At 40.7% G+C, this 18,793-nt stretch overlaps 1 protein-coding gene across 2 annotated transcripts in view; it reads left to right on the top strand.

The window, feature by feature from the left end:
- The first annotated feature begins 2,324 nt into the window (after positions 1-2,324).
- eps8l2 (EPS8 like 2) overlaps positions 2,325-18,793 on the top strand; it is a 149,987-nt gene continuing 133,518 nt past the window's right edge. For both annotated transcript variants that reach the window (XM_048607232.1, XM_048607233.1), the window contains exon 1: positions 2,325-2,692. The gene's annotated coding sequence lies outside the window, so the exon portion shown is untranslated. The remainder of the gene's footprint in view (positions 2,693-18,793) is intronic.

Consider the following 18,793-nt stretch of genomic DNA (forward strand, 5'->3'; position numbering starts at 1 on the left):
ACAAAGCCATGTTCACTATCCCTAATCAGTCCTTGCCTTTCCAAATACATGTAATTCCCATCCCTCAGGATTCCCTCCAATAACTTTCCCACCACTGATGTCAGGCTCACCCATCTATAGTTCCCTGGCTTTTCCTTACGACCTTTCTTGAACAGTGGTACTATGTTAGCCAACCTCCAGTCTTCCAGCACCTCACCTGTGGCTATCCATGATTCAAATATCTCAGCAAAGACCCAGCAATCACTTCCCACAGAGTTCTACAGTACACCTAATCAGGTCCCAAGGATGTACCTACCATATGCATTTTAAAACATCCAGCACCTCCTCTTCTGGAGTATGGACATTTTTCAAGATATCGCTATTTATTTCTCCATGTTCTCTATCTTCCATATCCTTCCCCACAGTAAACATTAATGCAAAATACTCATTTAGTATCTCCCCAATCTCCTGCAGTTCCACACATAGGCAGCCTTGCTGTTCTCTCCCAAATTACTCTTTGTCCTTAATGCATTTGTAGAATCCCTTTGGATTCTCGTTAACCCTATTTGCCAAAGCTATTAAAGGTCCCTTTTTTGCCCTCCTGATTTCCCTCTTAAGTATACTCCTACTGCCTTTATACTTTTCTGGGGATTCACTGCATTGCATGTAACAGCTTCTCTTCCTAATCCTTCATCTTTACATTTGGTTCCCCTTCAGGAATCCATTCTTGACTCTCCCTATTTCTCATCCACATGTTGCCCCTTAGCAACATTACCTGAAAGCAGAATGCTAGTTCACACAAGGACACCGATGACACTCAATCCATATCACCACCGTCAACTTCTTGAATTGATTAGCCGACATTCAGCACCATATGAACAAAATTTTCCTCCAATTTATTTTTTACTTCTTCGGTGAGATGTGGGTGTTATCTATCCTTATTTTCCCCTTATACTGAGTGTTTGCTAGGCCATTTCAGAAGCACTAACTGTCAACCACATTAAGTAAATTGTTGGGAAGATTGCAGCTAATATTTTTGGTCCCCATGCCAAGCCCTGCTCCCCAACTCCCAAATCTGTCCCTTTGAGGCAAACTGCTGAGAGCCCACTCACAATCTTGGAATCATATTTGACACTGAGATGAGGCCACCTGTTTTTGCCTTCATGTCATTGCCTGACCTCACTCTCACCTCAGCTCATCTACTACTGAAACCCTCATTCATGCATTTGTTTCCTCCAGTTTATTTACACACACTCTTGGGTGGTCTCACGCTGCCCTTGGTAAAATTGACACATTTATAATGTAGTACAAGTTAAGACAAGGACAGAGTCATGTTTATCCATATATGCCCACTGACCTACATTAGCTCCTCTTCAAACAACATCTTGATTTTAAAACTTTCATCTTGTTTCCAAATTTATCCATGCCCTCTTCCCTCATGATCTTTATAATATCCTTCATCTCCAATAACCATCTGAGACATATCTACTTATCTAATTCTGGCCTCTTGAACATCTCTGTTTTGATCTATTCTCCAAATGTATTCATTTGCTCAGGCCTTAAGCACTGATAGTCCTTCCCTACACCACTCTGCCTCATTTCCACCAAGCTTTTGATGATCTTACCTAATGTCTGCTTATATGTCTCAACTTTGATATTTCGTTTTCATAGAACCACAGAAGTGTTATGGCACGAAAGAAGCCATTTAGTCTATGCTGTGTGCACTGGAACCCCCTAATGGAATATTTCGTGATTCTACAGATGTAAATATAACTTGTTGTTAACAGATCATTGGCAAATGAAGCTCAATGGACTGGCTAATCTTCTCCTGCCCTTTGCTTTTATTTATGTTTGTTTCTATGTCGGTGCACATATTCTCAACGAATTAGATGCTTGTACTATTGTTCTCTATTTTCCACTCTGAGCAGTAGTTTATGCCTTACTCGCTCCCAGTACTCTAAGCGTCCTTTGACCAGTTACATCGCATTTTCACAAAACCTGGGTGCCTCTGTTTATCTATTTAACTCCTCCTTATCCACCCTAACTCAACACTTTTATGTGGATCCCTCTCTCTTCTTTCAAAAGCCTCTTTTTTTTGTTCAATCCTTTATTCTTCCTTAATCAGCTGTTTGGTGTCTTCTACCCTTCACACACCACACCCCCTCCCCCAACCTGAGCAAATGACGAACACTATACAAATCCGTATTATAATGCCTGTTTAATTATTGAACTGTGCGCTGGAGGGGTTGGTAAACAACAGCGATAGAACATTCAGTTAATTTAAATGGCAGCTGAGATATAGACAGGATGCCTCAGTCTATTTAAATAACAGCTGTGCGGGTGTTTCTGTAGCCTGTTTGACTGTTTTAAGTCCCTCCCACTGTAGAGCCAGTCTCTACAGTATCTACCTGCAGTATAGCCTGTTAACACGGCTCACTTCGCTGAAAAATACAGCACTGAACAGAGACTGCCGGCCAGCAAGTGACGTAGCGATACTGGTTCGTCCAGCAAAAAGAGGGCTCAGGAATTACAGAGACAGGGTGGCGTACAAAGAACTGGCTGCATTGATATATCAACCCACACGAGCAAGGTTCAACGGATAGGGAGTAGAGAGGAAATAAACACGCTGACTCTTCACCTTCAGACCAAAAGTACAGCAGCATGTTTAATTGCTGAAAAGTTTGAGTGAACCTGAGAAGGAGCTGGCTTATTGGTAAGCAAATTACTAGCTTTCTTTTGCTTCACATTACGTATTACCTGAACCTGTGGGCATACATTAAGTTACTAGCTCCCTATGCTGCTAACCTTGTTCAGGAAGCTTAAGTTGAAATCTGATTCTGTGGTGGCAGGAGTTCTTTGAAATGCCTTCTCGCCCTTTATCATCAGTTGGAGAATTAATAAGTTTGGGGTAGATTTGTTGATTCACTTATTTGAATGTGGACTGGCATTCCTGTTTGAATTTCAAGCGATGTACATCAGCGATGTGTAAACGTCTTGAGCTTCGTTTGTCTGAACAGGATAGCTGTTAGTACTTTGGGAAGTGAGTCTCTCTTTGGTTTGTGTTGGTAGTAGGAATGAATAAAATGGTGCTTGACAATTTCTATGGGCACAGAGTGTGCCAGATAGTGGAGGGTGTTTATAGTTAAAGGGAACCGTTGCTTAGGTCACCAGTTGGGATGGAGGGCTGTTTTGTTACCGAGAGGGTGTTTTTGGGGAGGGTGAAGGGATTGGGAAGAGTGTGGAGAGAGATGGAAAAATACCATTAAGTGACTTATTTAAAAGTCTGATATAAACTACTAATGTGTCTATCCATTGTAATTAGGTAACTCCTAATACATCTGTGTTGTAAATTAGATATATTACCCTGTGTATTGAAATTTGAGATCCCTCCTTTGTATGAATCACCTCATGTATCCGGGAAATGTCAGAATTTGAAAGTGAGAAACTGTATTTTAAATTGTTGTGTTTAAATTTATTGTTTAATTGAAAAACCAACTTGGGTGAGTTAGTAAGCTACATTTTGTAAGGAATTTGAAATTCAGATTTCTATTCTGTTTTTCTCTTGGAGTTAAATGAACCCTTTTTGGCTTTTAGTTTTGTAGACACTCAAATTACAAGGTTGTCAATGACAACAAGAGTACCTCTGGAGGTACTAATAAAGTAATAACATGGCGTTTGAGCTTTGGAAAATGCTTCAAGCCTTTTTTACTAGGTGTCAATATCAGCAAACCTAAATGACTGCCTCTAGTAATTCTCCATATTACATCTGGCCACATTTGTGACAGATATGCGGTTAGCAAAGTTAATCCAAGTGAACCTTCTGTCAATGCAAATGTTCCCATATTATAAATGGCATAATTTTCCTGCAGTGAACCAAGCTTCATTACTGTCCTTTCCTTTGGCGATGAGCCAGTAATAAAATTATTATTAGTACCACCCAGTTCTACACTTGCCTTTTAAATAATCCCCTTTACTTTTCCCTCTAATTTATTGACTTGTTTACAATTTTGCTGAGATTCATGACAGACTAGCCCAGCTTAATGTCAAGTTTTCTTTATAGTGACAGTTTGGCGTGATTTGTTTCTTTGTCTTGACACAGGTAGGTTATTTTATATATAGAAACAAAAATGATTTTATTTAATAGCAGTCTATTCAAAAGTAGTTATCTTTCAGCTGTTTTTGCTGTGTTCTAGAGCTGCTGTTATCTAGCCCCATGGTCACCAGGACCTTGGGCTAGCTACATGGTCAGAAGCTATCCTAACACTGGCTGTGATATGAGGCCTATTTTCAAATCCCATTGTTTACTGAGATTTTTTTGCCAAGCCTTCAGTGTTTGGAATCATCACTGTGTCATCTTTTTCTGTACACCAGTGGGACAGGATTCAGAGCAAGCATGCTACAGGGGAAATGAGACCCTATTCTGACTGGATTATTTAAATGAGATAGTAGGAACTGCCGAAATTGGAGAATCTGAGATTAACAAGGTGTAGAGCTGGATGAACACAGCAGGCCAAGCAGCATCAGAGGAGCAGGAAATCTGACGTTTCGGGTCTGGACCCTGCTTCAGTAAAATGATCTGAGTGCGTCCTCTCTCTCTTTACCACCCCGACAACCTTTCCACCATGAAGCTGAAAGTCAAAATCTAGGCTTGCTCACACTGGTTTGATATTGGTAGCAAAACAGCAAACTGCCACTTTTTTTTTAAAACTTAGAAAAGACAACATTCAGGTTTTTCTCAGATTTTGAAATGGAAAACATTACCCTGGTCAAATGAGCCTGCATTTTGGGATGGCGAGAAGCTGTTATTCAAGAAGTCTTAAACCCAACCTAGGCAAAAGTAGGATTGGGAAATGTTGGAATTGTAAGAAAAAAAGTTCTGAAGTTTGCTTTGATTTGTCACTTGTGCAGGTGACTTTGGTTTACAGCATTAAGTAGGGAACAAATATATTTTTCTTCTATTGTATCATTCAAACAACACATGGCTGGTTTGAACAGACAGATGGCAGCCACAATCCTATTAGGTAAAACCTACTGTGAATGAGACCTCTCCTGCCAGTGTTTGCACATAGTCAGTGTATGTGAAGTAGAAAGATCTTGCCCTCAATGTAGTGCCTGAAATCAGGTTTTCAGCATGACTCCTGCTGTTTTGGCTTCAAAATAGTACCCGCCAAAGCTGTACACACTCTTGTGCAAGTGCACTGCCAGCTTGGTGAGGGCATTAGTCCACATGTACCAGCTGTTTGCTTGGATTAAGCAGAATAATGCTGTGGTGATTAAGTACTATTGTTTTAGAGATCAATACTCCAGCTAATGTCCTCTCTTAAACATATACAGCTGCATACGTGTTTGATGGGAAGGAATCCACAGTCCAGTTAGTTTAAAAATCAATAACCCAGGGGTTTGTGGCTGACGCTTTCTACAATCTCTAATCCCGTGGAAGTGTTTGGTGACTTTTGGACTTTAAGGTTACACGTGTTCAGGGAATGATGTGGCATTTTGCAAAGAGCCAATGGTGTTAGTGGCAAGGATTGGCTGACTGGCAGAGAGTAGGGATAAAGGGATTTTTTTTTTTCAGGATGGCAGCTGGTGACTGGTGGCTTTCTACAGGGTTCAGTATTGGGATCACAAATATTCACGTTATACATTAAAGATCCGGACGAAGGAACTGCAGATGTTGCTGAATGTGCACGTGACACAAAGGAGGGGAACAAGTAGTGTTGAGGAAGTGGGGAGGCTACTGAAGGATTTGGACAGGGTAGGAGAGTGGGCCAGGAAGTGACAGACGGAATATGGTATGTGGAAACTGAGGTGTTATGCACCTTTTGCAAGAAGAATAAAGGCATAGATTATTTTCTAAATGGGGAAAGCTTCAGAAATCCGAACCAGAAAGGCACTTATGACTCTTTTTAGTTTAAGATTCTCTTAATTTTTAAAATGTAGGTTAGCTTGGCGGCTAGGAAATCCAATGCAATATTGGCATTAATTTCAAGAGGGCTAGAATACAAGAGCTGAGGCTGTATAAGGCTCTGGTCAGATTGCATTCGGAATATTGTGAGCAGTTTTGGCCCTGCATCTAAGGAAGAATGTGTTGGATTTGGAGGGCTTTGCCAGAGGTGGTTTACAAGAATGATCCTGGGGATAAAGAGCTTGTCACTGAGGAGTGGATGAGGACTCTGGGTCTGTACTCAGAGTTTAGAAGGTTATGGGGTGCGGAATCTCATTGAAACTGTCAGAATTCTGAGGCCTGGATCAAGTGGACATGGTGAAGATATTTCCACTAGTAGGAGAGACTAGGACCTGAGGGTACAGCTTCATAGTGAAGGGACAACCCTTTTAGAACTGAGATGAGGAATTTTTTTCAGCCAGAGGGTGGTGAATCTGAAACTCATTGCTATAGAAGGCTGTGGAAGCCACAGGTTATTGAATGTATTTAAGAAAAGGAGAGCATCTTGATTAATAAGGGGATCAAAGGGAGAAGGCAGGAGAATGGGGTCGAGAAACATATCAGTCATGATTGAATGCTGGAGGGGGCTTGATGAGCTGAATGGCCTAATTGTGTTCCTATATCTTGTGGCCTTATGGTCTAAAGGACTCTCTGACTTGATTTCTAGAATCTTGTCCAAACTGAATGCATACCCGTGTCTGGGTGCAGTAGTATGCATTCCTGTTGGAGGTGAGAAAAGTGGGCAAAGGTGAAATTAAGCAGGATGAACCGCAGGAAAAGAGAGGAGATGGGTTTTGATAAATAAGCTGTATCCACAGGGTGGTCAGGGAGGAATTCTCTCAAATCACCAGCAGGGAGCAACGACTGATATCTTACATAACCCATGGGGTAGTTTGGCAGATGGGTGTCAAATTGGGTACCATGGAAGTTCACTGATATTTGACTATTTTTGTGGATGGTAAGTGGCCTTCTCTCCTGTTAACAGGTTGAGGCCCTTGATGACCAATTAAATGCTTGCTCCTTCTGTCACTAATATTTTACCTATGGTAGGAGACACTGGGAGCAGGTAGAGAGAACCCTACCGCTTGATTTAGCCCTGAGCATGAAAGATGTTCATTGGAGGAACCTGCTTTGAAATCTAACATAGCTCATTGGACGAGGATGACATTGCCATTGGCTGTGAAATTAACGGTGGCCATGAACCTTTGTGCCAATCTCTTTGCTGGCACATGCAGGTGCTTTTTGCAGTAACACCTAGATTATATGAAGGAAGTGACCAAGGCTTTATATTCCAAGAGAGCTGAATACGTTTAACTTCTTGCTAGAGAAAATCACGCGAAATGAGCGTGTAGTTGTGAAATCTGTGGGTTTTGCAGGATGCAATTGATTGCACGCCCATCATTCTACAGTGTTGCATGTCCACACTAAGATGTAGCACAACCAAAAGCAATTCCACTACCTCCCTGTCCAGTTGGTGTGTTTAACCATAAGCAGTATATCATCCAGGTCAATACCTAGTATCCTGAAGCCATTTCCCATGCCTTCATTCTGCAGCAGACTTTCATGCTAGCTGTATTTAAGGAAGCACAAAAAGACTAGGATATGGCTAAAGGCTAACCAGGACTACACTGAAATCTCTGCACGTGGAGAGGAGCGTGCAAACTATAAAAGCCGAGGTGCCATGCAAGATGTGAGAGCAGGCTCCTGCTGCCTGGGCTGCTCTTATCGAATTGTATTGTACTCAACAAACTGTGTCAAGATTTGTGATGATTACATGATGCACATTTTATCATCCTAGGAACAGGACCCAAGCACTAAAGGAGGAAATAATCAACATATCCCTTTTGACTTTTACGGAAATATGGTGGTGATCAGAAATTCTTTTCAGTGTTGGATAAGGGATAGATATTAGCCAAGACTGTAGGGAGAGTTCATCAACTCCTCTATCATGCCATAGGAATGTTTACAATCACCTGATTGGTTTAAACCATCAACCTAAAAGATGACCCCTTTAATAGTCTTCAGTGGACTCATCAATGTGAATTATATCCCAAGCCTTCATAAATTCTCAGATGTGAATACCGCATTCAATAACACCGAATATTCAAGGTTTTTGAGAAGATTTGTAGCTCGGGTTGTTGATGCAGTGGTTGACTTGCATCGCCGAGCTGGTAAGTTTGTTTGGAGTTTATCACCATACTAGGTAACATCAGTGCACTTCCAGTGAAGCATCAGTGTTCTGTCCCACTTGTTATTTATGTCTCTCAGTTTTCTGGGGTGTGTGGCATTTTGGCAATCTTTGCACGTTATCTTGTAAATAGCGTGGTTCTGTTATTTGTGGGTGTCGGATCCTTTATTCTTGTCAGTAGCTGTCGAAGTGTAGCTGTCAGTTTGTGGGCTACCATCTATCCTAGGGGGTAGAGTCATCTGGTGGTCATTTCCGATATGTCTTTAATGTATGGTTGGGTGACTAGTGTCTCTGGACGTGTTGCCTTCCTGTTGTGTTAGGTAGACTACGGTGGACTACATATTTCAGAGGCCTCACAGGAGGCGCACTGATGATGTTACAGAGTTTGGTTACAAAATGTCAACAAACAAACTTACCAGCTTGGTGAGCAAGTCAACAACTGAAACACCTTTTTATATTCTGCAAATGTTTTAAATAAAATTTGTGATGTAGACTAATAGCATCCATGTGAGTTTTTACTGCTGTTGGTAATCACATAACCTTTACCTTGAGGTGAAGGTCAACTGATGACAGGAGGATTGGGCGTTTGCATTCAGCTGCATTGCACAACTGAAAACACCTATTGTAATGGCTCACCGCTGCTGATTGTTAACAGCAGTCAATATTTGTATAACGCTCAAGAGCTCGGTTGAACTGTTGCAGGACAGGAGTATAGTTCCCTTTTTTTTGTTGTTATAGTAACCAATCTCCATGTAAATAATAGCGGATTGCAAAAGTTGCTTTCAAGGCTGTGCAGATCATCAAGCTCAAATTATGTCATTAAAAAGTAAAGTGTCTCGTTCAGTTTCAAATTATCATCGAAGACTCTTTTATTAGTTTTATTTCATGGTGTAATGATTGACGTCAGTCATGTGATCAATTACATCGTGACTGATATCAGTGAAGGAAAAGACCCCAATCTAGACAGAGCATGTGAAGAGATATCTTGTGCACAACACTAAGAACTGTACTTGAAAGCCTACAATGCATGATATAAATACAGTATATAGGAGTTGAAGAGCCTTACTTAGTGATGAGGAGCTAGCAGTCTTTGACAACACTTATAGCCTGAGCTCCTGGACTATCTCCAGTGTACAGGCAGCTTTTTGCTTTAAAGCACACAGCAAATCAGGCTTCTAATTTCTAATTTCTAATTCTTTCCAGTTGTACTTATGATGTATCCTGAATATTGCACTCCAGCATTTTTTACATTTGTCAAGCTATTACTAACAACAATGCTGAAATGAAGGGAACCTACACCAATATAATGATCAAACCTGCAGAGTATTAACGCCATTGCATGTACATGAAGTTGTCTGATTCAGAATCTTCCATGGAATTATGGCTTTTTAATGTAATAACCTATAAACATGTAGAATAAATTTTGCACATCCAGCTCCAATATTTTCTCAGCATGACAGTTGCGTATAGAGTAACACCCAATGAATGGGGTTTGGCAAAACATTAAAATCATGAGCTGTTGATACAAACTATAGTAAAAGATTAAACACTTTTTTCTTTTTGTCAGGAATGTTTTTTGTGAGATGTCCAATCTGTTAACAGTAGGTTTTATTTTGCTCTGAGTCTTAGTACTGAGAGCTAAGACAAGTATAACAGCCTGAAGAGGGACCTTCTGTACTGTAACCCAGAATCCAAGAATGGTCACTTTCTTGAACATTGTTTATTCTCAACTGTGAAACTCCCTGCTTCCTCCAACACCACCTCCCGAATAGAGGTAAATTTTAGACCATGGTCATAAAACAACTACAATCAGCTTATTTATGATATTGCTTTAATCTATCTTTCCCTTCCTTTTTTGGGATGTCGGTGGTCTTGAATGGGTTGGCTTTTATTGTCAATCCCTAAATATCTTTGAGAAAATAGTGTTGAGATGCCTTGTCAAACTGCTGCAAAAATGCAGCTAGCGCCCACTGTCCAATTGAGAAGGGAGTGGCAGGATTTTGATGTGTCTTGTGTAAGCTGCCACGTCTCCAAAGGACAATTGCTAGAATAATTGTAGCTTTCAAGCCTGTGACCTATAATCTTTATTGAGGGTACCAAGTAATTATGGAGCAAAGGCAGGAAAATGGAGTGAAACTGCGGATCAGCCATAATCTAATTGAATGGTAGATGAAAACCCAAGGGCCTCCTGACCTACTCCAGTTCCTAATTTTAACAGTCAAATATTTTGAGCATGAAAAGAGGAAGGCATCTTTAATGGTGGTATTAAGTTTAGGTGATTTCCTGAGTCATAGCAAATAATAAATGGCTTAAAATGTTGCTGTAATACACTAAATATTGGCCTGGAATTCTAATAGTTTGGTATAAAGTCTAATAATTGTGTGGTCCAGTTTATTTTGGGGGAGGGAGAGGAGAAATGAATCGGCGCTTCTCGGTTTCAAACGATTGTAAGGAATTTTTGTTTTGCACATCACTTCTTTCACGGTAGAACATAAATTTATGTAGCTTATCAAAACTACACTCTAGCTGTTATTTAACCAGACGCTTGGTGACAGACTGGTAAAATGATACAGGAAGGCAACGCTGAATTTTTTTATCCTGCTTTGCCAGAGAAAGCTGGCAGAAGTACCAACATCTGGAGGTCCAATTGAGCCAGTTGATGAAAACATGAAGAACATCTTCCTTGCTTCATGGGCACTTTATCCAGTAACAGGGTGCTGCTGCATGTAGCAAATGGACCAGTGACCGTAGCTGCTTCCTACTGGACTTCAGGGATTTTTTCCCCCTGAGAAAGACATGGTTTGAGGGACTCCCTCCCCCACCCCCAAAAGGGGTAATAGTCACAACTCTCACTATTTAGCAACTTCCCACCTGAAATTCAGGATCTGTTGCTGATCCCAGGTGACCTCAGACCTCACTTTTGCTCTTCAAGTGTAGTCAGACATTTGTACATTCAAATTTTGTAATTGCAGGCTCACTGGCACGAACTGCCTGCTATTAATGTTCGTAGGATGTAGATATTGGAGTCCATGGGGCTGTCAGTTACAAGATTCTGACAGTGACAATGAAGGAACAGCAACAAACCCTCAAATCAGGAATGGGGTGTGTAGATTGGAGGGCAACTTGTGGATTCCTGTTCCTGCTTCCGGTTCCAAGGGCAGCACTTCAGCCACATGATTAAAAATTCAGACTTCTGCTTATTGTCACTTTTTTTTTAATGTGAAGGCATCTTTGAGAGGGAAGACAATATCTGCCAAACCATCTGCTCAACCACAAGGTGTGGGATCAGGATTCTGGCTATCATTGGTTTGCAAGAAAGCAGGGTTCCTAGATTGTCATGTGTCTAGGTGTTATATAATTAATAAAGCTAGACTTGACTTCTAAAATGGTCATAATAAGTTTTACAAGCTTCAACTACAATTGACCAGACTGTCGTTGTCTTAAAGAGTCGTGAGATTCAGTCACCATTTCCAAGGAGAAACAGAAATTGACGGTGGCTTTCCTTAGGCATGAATAGATCATCTTGCCAAATACCTGAAAGAATGAGAGCTAAACAAGCTAATGGCTGAGACTGTGTTTCTTAAAAAAAAATTAGTCAGCTCTAACACAAGATTGAAAGAAGATTTGAGTCTGTATTCCAGATCTGAGATAACCTGATATCTAATATGGAAGCACGATTTGACTTTTTTTAAAACAGCAGCTATTTTTATATTTGAAGAGCATCATCTGAACACAGATATTTTGAAAGAGGGAGCCATGTAGTAGCTTGGTTCAGTACAGCACTATCGAGAGTCACAACTTCTCAATGAAATAAAGGAGTCCCCAGTCATTTGCAGGACTCTGCTTGGCTCAATTGTGAGTGCATCCCCAACTATTAAAAGCCATTGTAGCATTTGAATCTGTTTCAGTTTTTCAAACACTTCACTTCAGAAAGCTTGTTTCAAGATTCTGAGCCTGCAACACTGGAAGAGACTGATCTAATTTTTATCTTCATTTGTGACTTTTATTCCTCAATTGAGGCAACAAAATCTGTGCCAATAAGCTGCACAGTTGTAGCAAGACTTCCCCAACTTTGAAATGCCACCTTCCCCCTCCCCAAGCTGCCCTTCAATAAAAGCTAACATTGTATTTGCCTCCCTAAATGCTTGCTAACTTTTTTGTCTTATGTACAAATATGCTGAGGTCTCTCTACTGCACCTTACTGACGTGCTTCACTTTGGCAAGAATATGGGGAAAAGAAAATTTCAAAATAGTCAACCTCACATTTTGCATATTTTTGTTCCATTTGTCAAAATTGTGTCCGTTCATTTAACCCATGATCTCTCGTTTCACAGATACTTGATATGTTCATTCAAATCCAGAACTTCCTTCTCCCACTTCTACTGTTGTTTTTTCATGGCTGTTTTTGTTTTGTGCAGAACCTCTGTTATTTATACCAATCACTTTTCACCTTGGTAATTTAAACTTCTGTGTGTCAGGGAAAAACTTATGCAGGCACTGATTCAGACTTGTCATCTCTAGTTCTTGATGGTCTTTGTCATTATGAATAACTAGCCAATGTAACTTGACCTATTGGCATCCTGCTATAAGCTAAAGCTTGTGGAAGAAAAATGCCAATTGTTCAGACTCCATGGTTCATCCTCCTCCACTGCTAATTAGATTGGCCCTTAGACTCCACAAAAAGCAGGATTTCTATTCAGTGGAAAGAGGCCTCCTCTTTTCTCCTTTCTCCTCTTTTTCTCCCTCCTATCCCCCAGGCCCCATGTAATTGATTTTGTTTCTCTAACACTACCCCTTTTAAGGTCTTTAAGACATTTGAGCAAATTAGAATTGAGTTAAAATCGTAGAAAGGAATGTTACCTTCTGCAGGCTAAGATGCATTATCAGCAACACAACAACGTCTGAATTAACTAGTAAGTTCCCTGTGATTTTAAGTTTTGTACAGTGCCCCTTTGTTTATCTTAAAATAGTAAAGAAAATTACCCTTTCATAATTGGTGAACATCACAGGTTCTGTGTTTTGAAATGATTAATTTCAAAAAGGAAATTTTCGATTGTCTAATCCAGTACTCCTTGGATGCTATAAACCATAATCTGGTTCAGGGTTTGAGTGAAGATTTGTAGTTCGGGTGTTGGTTGTAGATATTGGTGTGTTTGCCGAGCTGGCAGTAGCAAAAACCAGACCATGTAAATTCAAACCAGCACAAGACAACAGCGCTTCACAGGAGGCTCCACAGCACTGAGCATGTTACCTAGTAAGGGGACGAAACGTCTGCTTTCAAACCTCCCAGCTTGGCAAACACCCCAACATCTACAACCATAATCTGGTTTAAATTGGCTAGTTGGTTTATTTAAAAACAATACGGGGGAAGATTGCCTTCTGTGGTTGACCCTGAACATGACATTGATTTGTAAATTGCAGTTTACAACTTTTGTTTAGACAGCCACCTTTGTTCTTTTGAATTAGTTTTTGATTTAGTTTTATTGGGAATAGAAAGGACAAGGAATAGAAAGGCCTAGCAGCACGTAAGTTATACTGTTTACTTGGGTTGATTGTGGAGATCTTTGATAACTTTAGAATTTGACTTGGGTATTAGAAATTATCCCCTCACTGTTAAAGTACTTTGTGCATTGTGTGCTTTTTTTTTTGAGGAGATTAATGAGCTCTGATCTAAGGGAATTACAATGGGAGTCCTAATATGTGATCTATTTCTTGAAGCTGGATGAGTCTAATTTAAATAGAGCTCCATAATAATGTTACATCACTTTTCTCAGCACTGGCCATGTGGTATGATGTATAGACGCCAAAGTAATTTCTGAGATGCCCCAAGAGCTGTTTCAGTCAGCGATTTTTAAATAGAGACAATTGCTCCACTCACTTGCTGAACTTTTCAGATTCTTTCCAGATATTGGACCCTTTTTTAAAAAAGATTTGGACCAGATATTTAGATAACTAAAATTTAACTGCCATCAAGTTCTGTCACCCACACCCTGTTCTCAATGTAAATCAACACCCTTTTTGTTTTGATTTTACAGTTCTGATCTTGGTTATCAAATTATTTCATAGCCTTGCCCTTGCCTATCTCTGAAGTCATCCAGCATGACAACCTTTTGATATCACATTCTCCATTATCAGTCTCTTGTTTATCACTGATAAATTACATGTGATTTCAGACTTCTGACCAAATCCTCTCTGCTGCTCTTCCCCTTTTTTTAAAAAGTTTCTAGCCAGGTCAATGTTTTCCAATTTTATCAGGAATAGCTGCCATTTTATCCCACTTGCATTGACCAGAATTTTGCATGATTGGTGAGCTTCCTTTTTATAAAGGAACATAGCTCATCTTCATCCTGGGCTCTAGATTTTATCACTCAGATAGCAAGAACTGCAGACGCTGGAGTTAGAGTAACAGTATGGAGCTGGAGGAACACAGTTGGCCAGGCACCATCAGAGGAGCAGGAAAGTTGATGTTTCGGGCCCCTCCCCATTTCTGAAGAGGGATCTCAACCCAAAATGTCAACTTTCCTGCTCCTCTGCTGCCTGGCCTGCTGTGTTAACTCTCCAATATTTTTTATTACCTCTTTACATGGATAAGTCTGCTGTCATGTGGTTTTTATGCCAAGACTCCTTCAAGAAGCAAGGTCAGGAACTCTATTCAAGCTTGGGTTAGTTTATAATGCTGCTTATTTCATATGAAGACTAAATACAACTATACGTGGTAATCCAAGATATTCCAAGCCCTAATCTTACTATTAGCATATTTGAAATTCCATTGCATAGTACTCGCTTAATTCTAGTTGGTCTGCTGCATGTTCCTCTCTTCCTATGTCATGCCAAGTAACTCGATCCACTCTGTGCCTAGTGGTAAGCAGTTCAGTGTTATTGCAAGGCTGCTCCAAGGTCCAAAAAGCCTCGCACGTCAGCGTATGAATTGGCACACAGGCCAATGTAACTTCAACTTTTTGTGAATAGCCTTATCTTCAAATAAAGAAGTCGGGAGCAGCAGGTGGAAAGGCGAAGAAAGAGTCTGAAACTCGCTTTGAAATGGTGATTGTCAAACTTTCAACATCTAGACAGTATTTAGATATTTGCTTTCATTCCCATAGCCTCCAGGGCTATGGTCCAAGAGATAGAAAATGGATATTGTGTAGTCTGATCTTTATTGACAAGTGCTGACATGATGGAATGAATAGTCTCTTCCTGTGCTGTAAATGCCTGAGTCTATATCATGACGGGCTTCAAGTCTAAATGTTTTTTTTAAAATCATTTTAGGTGTTTTATTTTTCTGAAGCTTCAGTTCACCACGAGCCAATCCATTCTGGTACTCATTTTAGTGCTCTTTCCTGAACTTTAATGGGGTGCATTTCTCATGCAGATTATGAAACCAGGGCTGGTGTGGCAAAAGGAACAGGATCCAAATCTGAGGAGATTCCAATCGGAGCTTCTCCCAGAAATGCAAAGCCAAACTTCTGTTCTGACAGTTCTGTTGAACTGTTGGAAAGTCAAGTGTTGCTCCTTTTCTGCTGCTTGCTGAAATCTGAAGGTCCAGAATCTGACAGCAGCTATCAAAGTGGCTATCGGACAGCAAGCACATCAAACAAGTGCGAGGTTAGAGTGCCTGATGGATAAGGGCTAGTGTGCTGGGATGATATGGTGGCAAGAGGGCCAAATAGATGTTTTGGGAGTTCACGGTGGATGGGAGAAATCTGGTCCGGCAGGAGAAGGTGGGTGGGTGTCCGGTCCAGACTGGATGAAAGGGGTGGGGGGGAGGGGTCACAGCACAGACCCATAATGGGTCTAATGGAAATATTGAATCCCAGGACCAAAGTGTGTGTGGGGTAGGGGGGCATGTCAAGTCAGGGTTATGTAAGTGGTCCGGTGGAAGTGTATTTGTGAGGGTGCACCAGTAAGCTTTTTTTTAAAAAGAGTCGGCTGAATGTTTATTCAGGTTTAAACCTAACTTCTCCCAGTAACCATGGGTCAGATTTTCCAGGGAGTGACAATCTCTCGTGCATATTGCCACACCATCCCTTTTTAACAAAAGGCAAACACTCTGTTTCTGAGATGCTACTCGGGGCTCCTTCAGAAATGTGGGGCCATCCTTCTGTTCTGACATTCTTATGCCAAACAGACAGGAAGCAAATGGCACCCCCCTGCCTTTTTCACAGCACCTTGCTGCCACAGTCTAGATAGCCACTTGGACTGCTGCTACCAAACAGTAAGTGATGATAGGGTGCTGGAGTGTAGAGAATCTCGAGAGGGAAAGTAGGGTGCAAGGGGATAAATGGGCCAGGTAAGTGATGTGGTGTTTGGGCTGGGTGAGGTGGGTATGAGCTCTCTGGTCCAGCAGTGGATTGGGGGTGTTATCCAACTAAGCCTTCCTAGATGAATACGAATGTGAAGTAAGTGTGGGGTCAGGTGAATAGTCGCTCTGGAGTTAGACTGATTTAGTAGTTTAACTTTTCATAAGTAGCTATTTACTTAATTTCATCAGAACCCTCTGATCTACTTTTTTCCCCTCTTGGTTCTGTTTGTTGAGGGGCTCTTTGCGTGTAAGTTATCAAAGCCAGGAGGAACATTTTGTAGAGTGTGGGAGATTCCATGGATGTGAAACTAAGTGCTCAGTTACAACCATCTGATGATTCTGCACTGTAGTTACTGGCCCTCCAATCTCTCTGCAGCAGTCCGGATCTGTGGCACTAACTCTCTGGTGTGATGCCTCTTATTTTTAATTCCATAATATTTTGCTATTTGTTGGTGTTCACGTGCAATTTATTGTTGTTTCTCCATCTTCTTCTCCTTTTCCTTCACTGCCCCCTCCTAATGTTTAAATACATAATTTACCAGAGATGGCAGCCCTTGACCTGTCTAAATTTGCTAGTTGCTTTCAAGCTTCAGAACTTTACCATCCTCTTGTTTACTGCCTGGTCTGGGCTGTATTCCTTTGATTGCTTAAAATTGTGGTGCTATCTAGATAATGTCATTCTGGATATGACACTTCCATTGTGTTTAGGTTTCTACTTCCCTGGGAATATGTCTTGCATGAATGTTTGGGGAGCAATTTAAAACATTAGATGTTTGCATCTGTTTGAGTGAAGAAACAAAATCCCTATGTGAGAGATGCACTAAAAGTCAAGGAAGTAATGAATAGGATAATAATGATGCATTAGTTAGACAGACAGGTTAGATTTTATTGGAAGCTGGTTAATTAGGTTGCTGAAAGAAGGGAAAATGGAAGTGGTGGAGGCATTGGTAATGCTCAATTCTCATTGGAAATAGAGTGGTACTGGAGTCCTGAATGGTTACTAATGTGTGAGACTAGTATTTCTGCAAAGTGGAGGCCACTTTCACTTCAGTAGGAAACTTACTGGAAACAAATATTGGAGATGAGATCAACTTGGATTTAGAAAGATTTGGGTTAATCGAGGGAAAAGCAGCATGGATTTTGTGAAGATAATTTGTCTCAGGAGCATGTCAGAAATCACATGACACCAGTTTATAGTCCCACAGGTTTATTTGAAAATAACAAATAATCCTGTTGGACTATAACCTGGTGTTGTGATTTCTGACCTTGTCCACCCCGTTCTAACACCAGCACCTTCACATTATGAGCATGTGATAATGCAAAAGGTGGATCAAAGTAGTCCGAAACGTCAGCTTTCCTGCTGCTTGGCCTGCTGTGTTCATCCAGCTCCACACCTTGTTATCTCAGATTCTCCAGCATCTGTAGTTCCTACTATCTCTAGTCCAGTAAATATCCTATTTATGGACTTTTGGAACATATTCAACAAATAAGAGAAGTAAAGAATTAGGATGGAAGACGTGGGTTTCAAAGAAAAGGTGATGTGGAAATAATTTTGGCCCAGTATATAAAGCTTTATATTTTCTTTTGCTAAATGAAAATTGGCAATCGTTGTAGGAGTGTGTTTGGTGACTAACCAGAAAGAAAAGAACTTAAAAGCTTTTAGTGCCAGTTTTTATTCTGGGATTAAACTTGTCCACTATTTGGAATCAACTGGGATCATAATTGTTTAGAGATCTTTATATGTATTGGTGCACATTGATTACTGGAACGTTGGGAACACTTTACTATGGAAGAAACAATACAGTTGTTTTGTTCACTTGGTTGATGTTATTATCCAGTATATCTCAGTGGAACATAACTGAAAATACACCATCCTCTATACATTATCAAGATATTTTTATTTCAAAAATGTTTTTATGAGAAAAACAAATATTGGAGTTTGATTCTATCCAACCCAAAGACATTTCTTACATGGTCAAGACTATTTTTACGTATATTTGAGACATGGGTGGGGTGGGGTGTGTCCACTGACTGAACTGACCCCTTTTTAACTTCAGCTGAAACACCTTAGATGGTGATCTTTCCCAACTGTGCCTTGGTGGCAGCTGCCCCAAGCTTTGGTGTGTCCCTCAGCACGTTTTCTTGGGCCTTGGAATGTGCCAGTCTGCAATGCTTGGTCGAGGTCAACTCCTTGCTCTGGAAGACCAGCAAGTTTCAGGCAGACCAAAGAGTGTCTTCCAGCTAGTTGATGGTCTTCCAGTCACAGTTGATGTTTGTCCCAGTGTGCATCCCGAGCAACAGACCATACAGCACAGAGTCCTACATCACTGAGCTGCTCAGGACAAAACTCGGCAAAAACTACTGCATTTTTCTCCAGCCT

Source organism: Rhincodon typus, chromosome 17 (assembly GCF_021869965.1).
Source record: "Rhincodon typus isolate 14 chromosome 17, sRhiTyp1.1, whole genome shotgun sequence".
NCBI classification, from domain to species: domain Eukaryota; kingdom Metazoa; phylum Chordata; class Chondrichthyes; order Orectolobiformes; family Rhincodontidae; genus Rhincodon; species Rhincodon typus.